Here is a 14,764-nt window from a genome sequence, read left to right as displayed (position 1 = left end):
TACATTGGTTAAAATTTGCTCTGTTCAAGAGAATTGGCTTCAATCCCATGGAAATTTAACATGTACATCAACCAAGTGTTTAGCTTGGCTCAAGATTAATTGTCAGACATTTTGATGCCAAAGGCCCCAACTATGTGAATGAAACCAGTCATTTGTACAAAGGTTTTTTGCAAATATTTCTTTCTGTATCAGCTTCTGTTTTTTTTTTAATCAAAATTCTTGATGATGGTAGAAATTCAGAGAGCCCACAATAGAAGACTTGAGTCATTCATATTCTGACGCTGCACGTCCCCATTATTGCTGACAAGACAAAGCCTTTCAAATTCCCCTAGAGATGCTGAACATCCAAAGAGTGGGAGAATACTAAGCACCAGGCATGAGAGTGATTGGGCTGAGCTCCCTGCCTGCAGACATGGGAAGACTGGAGCTTGTTACCGATCTGGTAGACTCCATACCAACCAAGGTAAATGTTCAGAATGGTGAGGTAGGGACTCCTGGACTAATGTTCAAGCCTTCAAATGCACTGTGAGAATTGCTAATTCATTCCCGGAGGCATCTTGTCTTTTAATAACTTCTGTGGATTGGGTTGGTGTCTGCATTCAGTACTGAACTGAAAGTGGTAGAGATGAAGAGGGATAGAGGTGCTCCCAGGGGATAGCAGGAACCAAATGACTCCTATGTCTCCAACTCTGGCAGAGGCCACTTCCTTGTTTGCTGTTCTCTGACCCTCGCTACCTAAGGAACCAGGCAAGCAGGGGCCACATGAGACCTGCTGTCTGTCCTTGCTCTGCAGTCCTTAGCTGGGGAGAAGAGGATGTGGCCAGGCTCAGCTGGACGCTGCACCAGGAGGACTAGGTGCGGTGGGACTGGGGAGCTGGTCTCCTGTGCATGAGTTTATAGGGGGAAATGAGCCTCAGGAAGAGGGTGAGGGGCTCCAAGTCTTCTCCTCTCACCATGATCAGCTCTGGGAGCTTTAGTGGGGCCCAAGGACACCAGCACAGAGATGGGTGAATAAATAAACAAGCCAAACCCAAATCTTGTGAACTCAAAGTGGAGAAAGGGATGGTTTCTAGTAATAGTAGCCTTAGACTAGCTTTTCTAAACCAGAGAAAGAGGCAGTATTGGAAACCAAACACACAAACCAGACAAACAAAACTAAACCAAAACAAGACCTAAGCAGAGACCTCAGGGAGAGGAAGTGTGAGGCAGGAGAATGAACCAGTGGGTGAGCACCAGGGACAGGGTATGGGCATCAGTGCCCAGCCGTGGGGAACCTGAAGCAGGTGTGAGCGGGCCACCTCCGCTGGGTGTGGTTATTTCTAAATTATCTGCCTGTGCTAGTCCTAAGACCACGTTGTTGCTCAGGCCTAACTCTCCTAAGAAACACAGAGATCTTCCGGGCTTCTCCTTGCTTTTCTGCAGCCACCCACTCCAGCGGTGTGGAGTCTGGCTCCACCATCTACGTCTCACATTCACTCTTTTACCTCAAGGATGGGCGTGTAGAGGTACCAGAGGTAACACATACAGGGTCAGAAACAACCCTGTCAACAAGAGCACAGTGGCTTCGGCCGACCGCCTCAGAACTCCAGTCCTTCCCAACGCTACTTAGCTCAGCACTTTTCCCAGTGCTTTGTGCCATGTATCTGTCATGCAGTTATATCCTATGCCACGGGCTGGACTTGTCCTGGGATCCCTTGGGCTCTTGATAGATTTCTCTAAATCCTACATACATTGAGGTTTTCACTTTCTGTGCTGTAAGATGTCAAGGGCTTTGATGAATGCATAGTGCCATAGCTCCAGCACTGCAGCTTTGTACAAAAGGATTTTCCAGTCCTTAAAAACATTTTACTTATTTCCTCTCCTCAGCCCTCTTCTTCCCCAGCTCCTGATGAGCACTAACCTATTTTCCAACACCGCACTGGATCCTACAGCTGGCAGCTTCCTCATGCTGCCTTCTTTCCCTTAGCAGGGTGCACTTGATCCTCAGCCATGCCCCCTCTTCAGCTGCCCAATGATGGTCCACTTGGTGGACATCTTGATTGCTTCATGTTTTGCCAACTATAAGTACAGTAGTGACAAACATCTGCATGCAAGCCTTTGTGCGGACCAATGCACTTCATTCGGGTAAACACCTGAGAATGCAGTTCCGGGTTGTGTCCTCAGAGTGCGTTTAGCTTTGTGGGAATTTCAAGACTGTCCTCCACAGTAACTCTACGTCTCCACCAGCAGCATGAGCGTTACTGTGGCTCCACATCCTCACCAGGAGCACCACTGTCCATCTCGTGGTCCAGCTGTTCTGGCAGGTGTGCAACTCTAGCCCACTGCTGTTCACTCCATTTATTGGAGGAGGCCTAGTCAGAGCACATTACAATTTCTCACACACATGGATTTTACACTGTTTTTAGTTTTTTAATTTTTTTTTTTTTTTTTTTTTTTGGTACCAGGGATCAAACTCGGGACCTTGTGCTTGTGAGGCAGGTGGTGGAACCACTGAGGTAAATCCTTGGCCCAAATTTTTTAATTTTTTATTTTATGTATTTATTTATTTTTTCAGTGCTGGGGATCAAATTCAGGACCTTGTGCTTGCCAGGCAGGCACGGTGCCACTGAGCTAAATCCCTGGCCCTTACACTACTTTTAAGTGATATAGTTTTGGCAGGGCCCAGAGGCTGACTGGAAAGCAGGTGCACCAGCTCCTCAGTGTGCCTGGATCTGTGGAATCCATCCTTCTGCAAACAGAAACATCAGCTCACTTACACCCTTCAAGAGGATCCAAAAGTAGGTCAGGAAAAACATATACAGTACTCAGAGATACAGCAGACATGAGCTTGGCTTCAGAGAAAGGAAAGAATTATAAATATTCATTAAAATAGTCTCAGCTAAGAAAAACACAGGGCTTGTGTGCCTGTAGTCTCAGCACTGGTGGCTGAGGTGGCAGGATCTCTGGGGGCCAGGAGTTCAAGGCCAGCATGGGCAGCACAGTGAGACGCTATCTTCAAAAGAGAAAGAAAAATATGGGGAAAGAGGAAAAGCCTGTGATGACGGGCAGACCTCAGGGGAAGGGGCAGGGTGTCTTCTGGGTATAGCCCCATCTGTTTGGGGACGAAGGCCTCCAAGTGAACTGCAGTACCCACCCTCATGAGATAGCTCACGATGTCAACGGTCCCTGCATTGTGCTGGAAGCTAAAGATGCCATGAAGCCGGGAGCAGGTACAAGTGACCAGAACTGGAGGGTGTGGCCCCTGTGGGTCTCAGGCACCATGATGGTCTCCCTGATGGTGAATGATGGGCCCTGACAGGTCAGGCTGCTCCATCCACTCTTGGATACACAGTGACTAAGTCTGGTGGCTTCTGTCTTCAGTTTTAGGGTCTCCGCTCATTACCAAGCCCACATAGGTCAGATGCAGGTTGGCTAAATACACTTATGTAGCAGACAGGTCAGGGTGGGGCAGGGACATCTTAACGCATGGGCCAGGATGGGATAGGGACAGTGCAGGGGGTGCACGGCTCAACGGCAACTCCTGCTTCTGTTGCCATGTGTCACTTTTTCAGTGCCAGCTCAGGAAGAGCCCTGCTGGGTGTGTGCTGGGCCATCTCTCCAGCAAGCAAGTGAGCAAGTGAAAGCCTCCTGTTTCCAGCAGGCTCTGGTTCCCTGGACCTCTCCCTCCATCCTTACATTCCAGGCACAGATCTGTTTACAGGATTGAACTTCGAGCAGAGAGAACACTACACACCAGCAGAGAAGAGGAAGAGCCGGCTCTCAGCCAGCCACCTCTGCCTTTGTCCCCTGCCCTCTCATCTGCCCATCTCTTCCCTTCTTCCCTCTTTCCTGCTGGTTGCCATTCATAACAGCTTAGGATCAGCAACAGAACCACATCCTGCAGCTTGAATGGACACTACAGAGCCTCAGCTGACATAGAAATCTCCCCTTTAGACAGGGTGCTTCGTGAGTATATGTTTACAAGCTGGTAATACTCTTCCATTCCAAAGTTTTGATTTTCAGTTTTGAAAATGTACCTAAAGTAACACAGATTTGCCTCAAAATGTCATGTTACAGGGATACCCCAAATCCATAGGAAAACTTTCCACACCCCTCAGTGGGTGCCTGGAACTGCATAGACTCGACCCTGTGTATAATATGCTTTCTCCTGTATGTCCCTGTTTATAAATTAGGCATAGTAAGCCAGGATTTAGCTCAATGGCACTGCACTTGCCTTTGAGCGCAAGGTCCTGAGTTCGATCCCTGGTTCCCCCCCCAAAAAAATCCAATAAATTAGGCACAGTAAGAGATGAACAGCAATAACTAATAATACACTAGAACAACTGTAACAATGTACTGTGATCAAATCACCAGGCTCACTCCTCTTGTGCTTGGGGCCACAGTAAATAAAAGAAGAGTTGCTCTGGCCCAATCCCGGTGATGCAGCTACTGTGGATCTGATAATGCAGAGGGTTGGAGGGTGACCAGCTGGCAGGTGGACAGCAAGAACACTGGCAATTCATGTCCCAGGTGTAGTGCACCTGGCTGGAGAGCTCATCAGACCACTTGGAATCCGCAACTTAGGAATTGCTTGTTTCTGAAAGTTTCTATTTAGTATTTTAGACCACAGTTGGCCATGGGTAATGGAAGCTGCAGAAGGAGAATCTGTGGACAAGGGGCTGAGCGGCTCTGGAAGGAGCCAGAGCCATGAACACACTGTGGGCCTGGGTTCTATGTGACACTATTGATGACATTAGAACAGTCACGGCAGGGGGCAGGCAGGGGACGGGGGTGGGGGGTATTGACTAGAGATACCACAAAGGAACTCTGTTGATGTGGGAAACAGTCCATGTCACGATCAGGGTCGGCTTGTGTGTGTGTGAAAAGTCATCCCGCTGTACATGCTTTCTTTTGTACTTTATATAAACTGCATTTCAATAAGGCACAGGAAAATCAATTTCCCCAAAATGAATGGACTAGACTGAACACTCAGAGCAAGGCATTAGATGGAAGTCCCCAGAGCCCCTGTTTTCCAGATGCCCAGAGAGGTAGGTGGCTTCCTGCAGACGCACAGCCAGCAAGGGCCAAACTCTGACCAGCAGTGACAAAATGTGCTCCTATTCATCTATGGCTTTGACTCTCATTTTCCTTCAATGGTTTTCTTTATTTTCAAGGGGAAGTTTTAAGACATTTTCTTCTTGGAAGAGGCTGATTGTATTACAACCTCTGGGACACACTGACTCCATGGTATGCAGGTAAGAATATGTTGAACCCCTAAATCTGCAATGTTTGGGTGTCTATACCCTCCCAAAGAGTTCTGCAAGGGATCTCGGATTGGAACCAGTGTCAGGATTTATCCTTCAGCTCCTATACAGAAAGTTTACACATCTTTGTTCTCCACCCCCTCAGCCAGAAAACACAGCCCTCTCCTCCATGTTATCATAGAGGCATGGTGGACACTTGTCCCCCTGGCCCAGTCTTCTTGGACTGGAGACCTCCCTCCCCTGGGAGTCTTCTGAAGCTGGCTGTTATTGCATTGAGACTCAGGCATGGTCCTGGCTGCACACTGGAACCTTGGAAGCTGGTGACAACAGGCTTAGGTGGTAGAGGACCAGATCTCAGAGAGAGAGAGTGGTGATGGTGGGGCCCATGGAGATCTCAGAGAAGTCAGAAGTGCAAACAGGCTTCTGTGCCAGAGGTGGACTCACTGGGCCAGTTCTGAGGTGACCGGGTGACAGATGCCCTTGGACACAGATGGGCTGCATGTAGGAGACTGGAAGCACCCTAAGGCAAAAAGGTATTTACCACACTCACCTGGCCCAGAGCCTTAGCACACTGTACATACTGTGCCATCCCCTGGTCATTCAGGGCTGAGGCTCGCTGCCCTTCCCAGCATCCTGAGCCCACACATCACAGCGCTGGGGAAAGATCAAAGTGCCAAATTCCAAGCCCTTTCCACTACACACCTAAGGCTTTCTCATCAACTCAGCTGAAGATCACAAGTTGAGCTATTGTGTTTGGGGGATGTCTGTGTGGCCTCCATCCCCAGGCAAGGTCCAGGACTGGACTCACTCACATCTCACCTCAACAGACCTAGCACATGTTGCTCACAACCTGGGACCCAGTGGGACCCAGGCATGTTGTATGTGATAAGCCCAGCTGGAGACTCAACGCACATACATCACATTGACTCCACAGGAGACATTCATGTTCGCCACTCCCCACCAGGCTCTTGTCACCAGCCCTTCTTGTCCCCTCCCCAAGGTCTCCCCATTCGTCCCCTCAGGAAGCAAAGCCAAGACCTGTCACGGAGGGTACCTGACCCACCTCTGCTGGCAGCTGCTGTTCTACCTACACTCACACCTTGGCATTGCACCTATCCTCAATGATCAGCCCTGAGACATTGGCCCAACTGGTGAGGTAGTAACCACCATGGGTAGGAGCAAGATCGAACATGGGAGCAGAGCAAGGCCACACCCTGTCTTCCACACCCTCTTTCCTCTCAGGCAGCAACTCAGAGGACACGTGGAGGGGTAGCCCAAGAAAAGCAAGACACCCAGGTCCACGTGCTGGAGTCCTGGATACCAAGGACTGAGCCAGGGCTGAGAACCAGCTCTCCCCAGTTAAGAAAGATGCACCACGAGCTGTGGATGGCCATGTGAGCCCCGGGATGTGCAATCTCAGATTGTGCTTCGCTATCTGAAGCACTGAGGACTTGCTTCCTGTGGAAATCCTGGGCTCTGTGGCTCTGTGACTCAGTGGCACATGATGCTGTGGTCAGTGGGAGAGGATGGGGTGCTCTAGAGGGTCCTTGCTCTGCTGCCAACTGGGATCTGTGGCCTCTAGTTTGAAGCAGTCCCTTATACTCAGTGTCATTCTGTAGGGTGTGTGGTGACTCCTGTGGCCCTGCATTTCCATCTTAAGGGACTAAAGTGCTTGGGCATCAAAAGGGAGGAGCTTTGAGGATTCCTGTCTTCCCTGCCCCGAGGACACCAAATCACTTGTGTGTGGCAAGCTTGGCCTTTGCCAGGAACCCATCTCCAAGGAGAAGTAACAAGACCAGGCCCTAAATGCATGATGGTTTGTGGGTCTGGAGAGCTGATTCCACGGCCTCTCTTCCTGTCCACTATGGATTCCCTCTCCCTGCATCTTCTAACTGTGAGGAACCTTTCCCACCTACCGCAGCCCAGCCCACCACTGGACAACCATCAGCTGGATGTTCTTCTTGTTTTCCTTTCATTCCCAAGCCCAGCTCTCTAACTCCTTGACCTGATTCCACTATTTTAAAACATGTCAGCCAGGCCTTCCCACCTCTCTGTCTGAGCACCCCATGTCCTTACAAGGCCCATGCTAAGAGGTGTCCCTGATGTCTGAAATGTGGACCGGACCAAACCCCATGCACCACGGGCCTTCCATGTCTGTTATTTCTGCATCCTTGCATTCAACCACCCACACGTTGAAAATGTCTTAAAAATCACATCTATATCAAAATGTACAGGCCCTCTTACTTATCCTGAGTCCCTGAATGATACAGTTAATAACTATTTACATACTTTTCCACTGCTTCAGTATTACAGGTCATGTAGAGACAGCTTACAGCACACATGAGCATGTGAGGAGGCTCTGGACAGACATGAGGCCCGTCCACGTAAGGGACTGGAGCATTTGTGGTCCACCCCTGTGGATGTAAGGGGTGTCTATGGTGTTTTCCTATACATACACCCCTATGGCAGACTTTAATTAAAAATCAGTCACAGTGAGAGATTAACAATAACTCATAATAAAATAGAACAGTTATAACAATATTCTGTAACCATAGTTATTTACACTTAGAATTACAGACATTCATCATTTAGCAACCAAGTTCCATTACGTACATTATATAGGTTTGTTAAATGGATTGGTGGCTAAATGAGGAATTGTATATAATATGTACATTACAATATTCAGAACAAAGAAATGGTCAGAGGAAACTCCAGCTTGATGACTTTGCTTTTATTTGCATAAGTCTTATATGCGGTGCTGTAGTGTATAACTGAACATAAAACTACAGTACTGTACTGGGCAGTACATCAGCAAAAGTTGCAGTACTGTACTGTAGAAGAAGCCACCATAAGGCTGCACTGCCACTCATGTTCCTGCAGTGTAGGTCTGAATACAGATCATAGTCTGGGCAGAGGTGTCATAAAATCTGAACAGCTGTTAAACAGGTAGAAACTGAAATTGTAAATAAGGAGTAAATGGTAAAATAGATAAGGTGAAATAGTAAGAAAAGGGACAAAGGGAAGGGAAAGTGGGAGGGGTAGGGGAAAAGAAAAAAGGGAATGGAATTAATATGAGAAAATGAAAACAAAGTCTCTGTAAATAAGGAGGGGTGGAGAGGTTGAAGGGAGGGCAGGGGAAGGGGGAAAAACATAAGAACCAAGAGAGACCATGTAAAGGTGCAAACTCCTAGTGTAGAAAGTCATTATATTGTACACTTAAAATGTACCAATAAAATTAAAAAACAGGTAGGTCATTAAATGAGGAGTATATGTACTTATTTGTGGAATTGTCTCTTTAGTATTTTCAGACCACCGTTGACTGCAGGTATGTGAAACCTCAGAAATTGAGGCCATGCATAAGATGGGCCACTTTTTTCCCAACTTTATTTTTCTCTTTACCTTAGTTTTATCACCTAGAGGTTGAAATTACATTTGTGTCTCATGAATCTTTTTAAGTTGACTTACATCCTGTTTGAAAGACAGTGAGTTGAAGCAAAAGAAAGAAAAAAATACATGGACTAACCCAGAATGCCTTTCTTCCTGTCCATAGTCAGATGTTTGAAGGCAGCTGCAGTGTTTCCTGAGTCACCTCCAGAGGACACCGTGTGACCTCCCAGCCAAGGTGGCTCCCAGATTCCTCTCCAGGTGATGTGACCCCAGGGCATTCTGCTTGGCTAAGGAGCCCTTCTGGACTTCCTGTGGGGCAGCCCTGCTCTTCACCTGTTCTCCCCCCTGGGGCAGGTGATATCAGCTCTGCAGTAGGGACAGCTCCTCACTGTGCATGCTCCTCGCAGCTGCAGGACCTCAGGGACTTGTGTGACTTCTCAGTGCACAGGCTATTCCCTTTATTATTCAGAAAAGTGTCTCACATATGCAAAAGCTCTGTTCCTCTCATTAGTAACCTAACTCTCTCATGCCCTCCCTCAATGTAACTTAAAGCTCAAAGAGTTGCTGTTTCCATTTTTTCAAGCCTGAGCTTATAATATTGCCTATAAATATATGTGCCCCCCTCCTCAGGTGCCTCTGAAAATCACTAGAGTCTCATCCTCACTGCCATAGCTTGGATTTCAAATGTCCCCCAAAGGCCCACGTGGCTCCCCACCCAAGGTGCTATTGGAGCCTTTGAAAGTGGGGAAGTTGGGTCACTGGGGGTGTCCCTTGGAGGGGACCTGGGGATCCTACACTTCCTCTCTCTTCCTGTTCCCCATGAGGTGAGCAGTTTCTTTCTCTACTGAAAGTGCCTGTCTTGATGAGCTACCTAACCATAGACCCAAGGGCAACCATGACTGACACCTCCAAAGCTGTGAGCCAAAAGAAATCTTTCTCCTAAGTCGTTTATCTCAGGTTGTCATGGTGACAGAAATCTGACCAACACACTGGTTTATTTGATCAAATAGGACATTGTTGGTCAGCTTTGCCTACCTTTCTTTACCAGGGCTGACAGGAACATTTGCTTAGCAGCAAAAATAAACATTACTCAAAGGTAAATATTTGTCAGAACTGGGAACTATCCCTAACCTGTGAGGCAGGGCCTGGAGTTGGTTTCCCAAAAGGAATTAACTGGAAGAAACGTGTGGCCTCTCAGACTGACTGTGTTTTACTACCTTCTGGCTACAGTGCTATTCAGGCCTCACACAAGGGCTGTCTGACAGACCTTAACAAGGACAAAGAAAATGCCTATTCCTTGGTGCCGAGGAACCTGGGCTAGGATATCCAACTTCGGACAACTCAAAGCAGTGAATGGTGGTTTATTGCCAAGTTAAAGGCTGAAATTAAAATGGTTTAGAGCTATCTGGCAGCCAGAGGTGGTTGAGAAAGAAGGAAAAGAAAAGGAGGGAGGCATAGAACACAGGCCATTGGCCCGTGTGAGTTCTGGAAGCCTGGGTGTTGGGCACATCATGGTGTGTGTTTTACATTCACTTTTTACCTTGTAAAAGCATTCAGAAAGTCTTTATTCCAGCTAGGGAATAGAAAGTCTGTTATAGCCAGGTTTCAAATTGTGTTCATTTAAAGTCATGATGATTTTTCTCTCCTGATCAGCTCTCTAGCTTCGGGCTGGCTTAGTGTGGTATTGGGGTGTTTGGACCCCATCTCTACTACCCAAGTGAGTGGCTTGAGATGGGTAGGATGATCTCATCATGGGGGAGCAAGCAGGAGCTCCTTGTAGGATCAGCCCCAGGGACATGGGGTGACGTGGGGCTTCTCCTCCTCAAGCTTCCAAGGTTCGCTTCTCTCTCTCTGTCTCTCTCTCTCTCCCTCTCTCCCTCTCTGTCTTTGTCTCTCTGTGTCTGTGTCTGTCTTTCTCTGTGTCTGTTTCTGTCTTGCTCTCTCTCTCTCTTTGTCTGTCTGTCTCTCTCCCCTCTCCTCCCTCACTCTCTCTGTCCCTTTCCCTCTCTCTGCTTATCAGGAACATTCCACCTGGAAGTGTGTTTCCTGGAGGCAGCAGCAGTTGACCTAGTGGTGGTGGGAAGATATGGTGGACAGAGAGGTGTAGCCCTGTCCTGACCCCAGAACTCCTGAATGTGTGGCATCAGAGGGAGTTACCATAGTAATCAACTGGCTCAGGGTCCCTAGAATCACAAGGTCTTTTTAAGCAGATGTGGAAGAAGAGGAATGAGCAGAGGGGAGTGTGAGGGAACCAGCCTGGCTCTGTAGGTCTGCAGGTGGAGGAAGTTGTCACAGGCCAAGAAGCCCAGGGGTCTCCCAGAGCTGGGCAAGCTGGGGATGGATGCTCACAGGAGCCACTGGGGCTGCAACACCAGTGACTCAAGGGACCCACTTACACATCTGACCCACACAACAGTCCCCTAATGAATCTGCTTGGCTTTGAGCTTTGAGTGATGAAGGTTTATTAATGCAACAGCAGGAGTGTTGGCCTCTCTTCCTCTCTCCTTGCATGCCAGCCTGGGAAGACCCTACCTCCTTTGTCTTCCAACCTGCAACTGTGAATCTCTCCTCTCCCTACAAAACCATAGCTCTCAGAAAACAACATCCCTAAAATACCTGACTTCACTCTGTCACCTGGGAGGGAGCAGCAGGGAGGCCCAGTGGCAAGGAGCACCTTGACTGCCGGGATCTCAGCTTCTGAGTATCATCTCCTCTGGTGACATAAGGAGGTGACCAAGTGCCTGAGCGAGGTCTGGAGCAGGACAGACATGAGAGGAGACCAGAAGTGCTCCAAGGTCAGTGCAGCTTGCAAAGTTGGCCAGGTACAAAGCAGCCCAGCTAGGGCTCACACCCACATCTGCAAATGCCAAACCCAGTAACTCTCTCAGCTTCACTGCATTGTTCCTTTCACTGTGAAATCTGCTCTCTAAAGGATCTTTTCTTTTTTTGGTGTCACTTTTGTACATTAGAATTTTGTTGCAGTCATCAAAGTGGTTCCTTTCTCATACTGTTTTCTTCTTCATTAATATAAACAAGGCTATTGTGAAGCCAACCACCAGCCCGCCAAACATCCAGGTGTCAGGTGCCTCCTGCCACCCTGCCCTCAAGGTCAGGGCACAGCTCTGGGACACATCTGGGACATGACCTCCCAATTGAAAGTGGATTTCTTTGCTCCACTTAAGTGATCCTGATTCTGCTCCTGGAGAAGGAGCAGATGAGGAAAGGGAAACGAAATTGTGGAGGAGGAGGAGGAGGAGGAGGAGGAGGAAGAGAAGAAGGAAAAGGAGGAGGAAGAGGAGGAGGCAAAAAGTACAGGGACCTTTTTTTTAACAAACATTAACTCCAACCAGCAAAACTTTGGGCAGCATAAACTCCATTGCACCCTGAAGCTGACCAGAGTAACTCCCTAACACATACCACACCTGGTCCAGAAGTTTTACTGCCTCCATTTTCTTCAGCCCACGGGAGGCTCCTCCCTCCATAAAACAAACAGCTGTACGAGGGCTGCTTCCCACTCTGGTTACTGTGAGTGCATCAAAATTTGTTATCACCACGCCATTAGTTTCCACACACATCTGCTTGAGGAATTCTCCCTGCCTCCGCAGCACATCCATCTCCATCTAATTCTCATTTTATTGCCCTTGTCTTTGTGTTAGCAAGCACTATCAGGCGCTGGAAGCATTTGGGAGCTGTGCCAGGTGGCCAGCAGGTCCTCAGCCCAACTCCCTGCAGTTTGAGGCTCCATTTACAGCTTTAATTTCCAGGCAGCTGTAATTCAGGCCTGCAAACAGTCAACAGCACCAGATCACTTGCTTCCAAGGAGCACCTTACCAGTAGCTCCTGATTTACTGAGTTGAGTACGAACAGCACGGTGTCACTTGGGAGTGAAGAAAGGCTTTGGACTCTCTGTATTTGTATTTCAGGATTGTGGGTCCCTGAGCAGCCACACCTGCATGGGCAGAGGGCTGTCTCCTGCCAGAAAGCCTGACAGGGCTTCCAACAGGCAGTTTCCCACATTGGCATGGAGTACAAGCCTCAAGAAACTTCTGCTGAACTCCAGCCCTGCCTGGACTCTAAGCCTTCCACCCAGTGCTTCTCAAAGTGAGGCCTACACAGCTCCTTTGAAGAAGGAAAATTAGTGCACAGTTGAGAATAGAACCAAGAAAGTACAATCTCGTTCCATGCAAATGTTCTGTACTTGCAAGTTAGCACTGCAAAACAGATCTGTCTGTAAAACTGGTACCCAAGCCTGTAGTTTCAGTGTAGCTTGGAAAGGACTCAAGTCTTATTTTTAGCATTGCTCTGTGAGAAGTTATAAAAGGATTCACATGCATACCTTCTCACTGCACCAGCAGACCTGCCCCCTCTTGCTTCTGACAATATCTTGCCTAAAACCCAGTGCCCCGAGTTTCTTTTAAACCCTGCCATGAGCTGAGCCTGGCCAGACTCCAGTAGGTTCCTCAGGAGAAGTGACTGTCACAGCTGCACCCAGGGCCACAGGAGTAATTGCATTGCTGTTTGGACAGACAGGCACCAAAACCTGCTGTTTATTACCTTGCAGTTCAACCTCATGGAAGCTGGAAACTGGCCCAGAACCTGGGATTCCTGGCTCCCTATGGAATATCATTCTATTATGCTGAGGCACCTCTTGAAGAAAGTTAGGCTTATTACGCACCTCACAGGACATCTCTGTGATGAGGAAGACTGCCCTCTGTATCTGTTGGTCCTGCCTCCATGGATTCAGCCACCATAGATAGAAAATAGCCAGGGGAAAACTGCTTCCAAATTACACATGTACAGACGTCTTTTCTTGTGTTATTCCCCAAACAATTCAGTATACCGTTATTTATGAGCACGGACTTTGTATCAGGTCGTGCAAGTCATCCAGAGATGGTTCAAAGCCTATTGAAGGGTTGCATCAGTTCTATGTGAACACTGCACTCTTTTATTTAAGTGATTTTCAGATTTGAGGGCATCCTGGAACCAGTCCTTGTGAATCCTGGACACCAAGGGACTGCACTACTCTAACCATTAAAGAGAGGCTTTAAAAGGATGCAGAAAGTTATCTTCTTTGTTTTTTTGATTGTTTATTTGTTTGTTTGGGGTTTTTTTATTTTGGAGGGGTTTTTTTAGAAAAAATAAATACAAAACCAGGACTAGAGAGTTTGTATCCCTCTGGATTTCTCCTTGTGTGTCTTTGATCAAATCCAAATGCAGGTGGGTTGAGAGGCTTTGTTAGTTACTGGTGTCTAGCTGGGTATCTAGAAAACAGGGCAGGACACACATGGAAGGGACCTGTGCAAGCTCAGGGTGGCGCTTTCCCCTCTCCCTCTGCTCCTTCCTGACCTGAGTGGGCACAAGGAGGTGCAGCTGAAGAGGAGCACCAATCATGCACTGACGCATGAAAAAGAAACAAGATCTGGCATTTTGGGGGGGTCTTCTTTATGGCCCCTGGATGACCCTAGTGAGTATGCGTACCCAGGAGGGAAGGGTCTACACAGGCCGGCCCTGCTCCAGAAAGGCCAGGGTCTGGGGACATAACAGAACTGTGACAAATGACACCATGGACACACAGACTGTGCCAAACAGAACTGAGACAGACAGGCTCCTGCTGTGGGGATGGCTCTGCTCCATACTAGGGAAATCCAGCTGTAGCCTGGTCTCCTCTCTGCATTAGAGTCAAAGAAACACTTGGGGTCCAACAACTCAAAGTATATTACAAGTAATCTCAGTCTTTCCTGCTGCTTTCAAAAAATTTTTGTTTTCTTTTTAATTTTCAGTTCTATTTTCTTTTTCTTCTTATTCATACATGTTTGTGGTACATAATGATCACATGCATCATGGGGAGTTGGCACATATGCATAACCCATTTTCATTCTTTTCACATCTCTCTTCCCTCTCCTCTAGCCCTCCCCTCTCAGTCCAAAGAGGTCCAGTTTGTTCTGTCCAGTAGCTATTTTATGAAGTTCCTTTCTCAGGCAGCTTTGGCACTGGTACTCTCACTCCACAGTCGCACCCTGAGGCAGGATATTAGGGCATAGCCAGCCAGCTGGGCAAGCGGGTGTGACGTGTCCATCACAGAGATCTAGGACACATGTGCCCAAGCCCTCCACCTGGGACCAGAGGATGCTCTC

This window comes from Heterocephalus glaber, unplaced genomic scaffold, assembly GCF_053883595.1.
Source record: "Heterocephalus glaber isolate CG9 unplaced genomic scaffold, H.glaber_assembly_v1.0 deba00000470, whole genome shotgun sequence".
NCBI lineage: Eukaryota > Metazoa > Chordata > Mammalia > Rodentia > Bathyergidae > Heterocephalus > Heterocephalus glaber.
The sequence above is the reverse complement of the archived record's forward strand: the minus strand, read 5'-3'. Positions refer to the sequence as shown.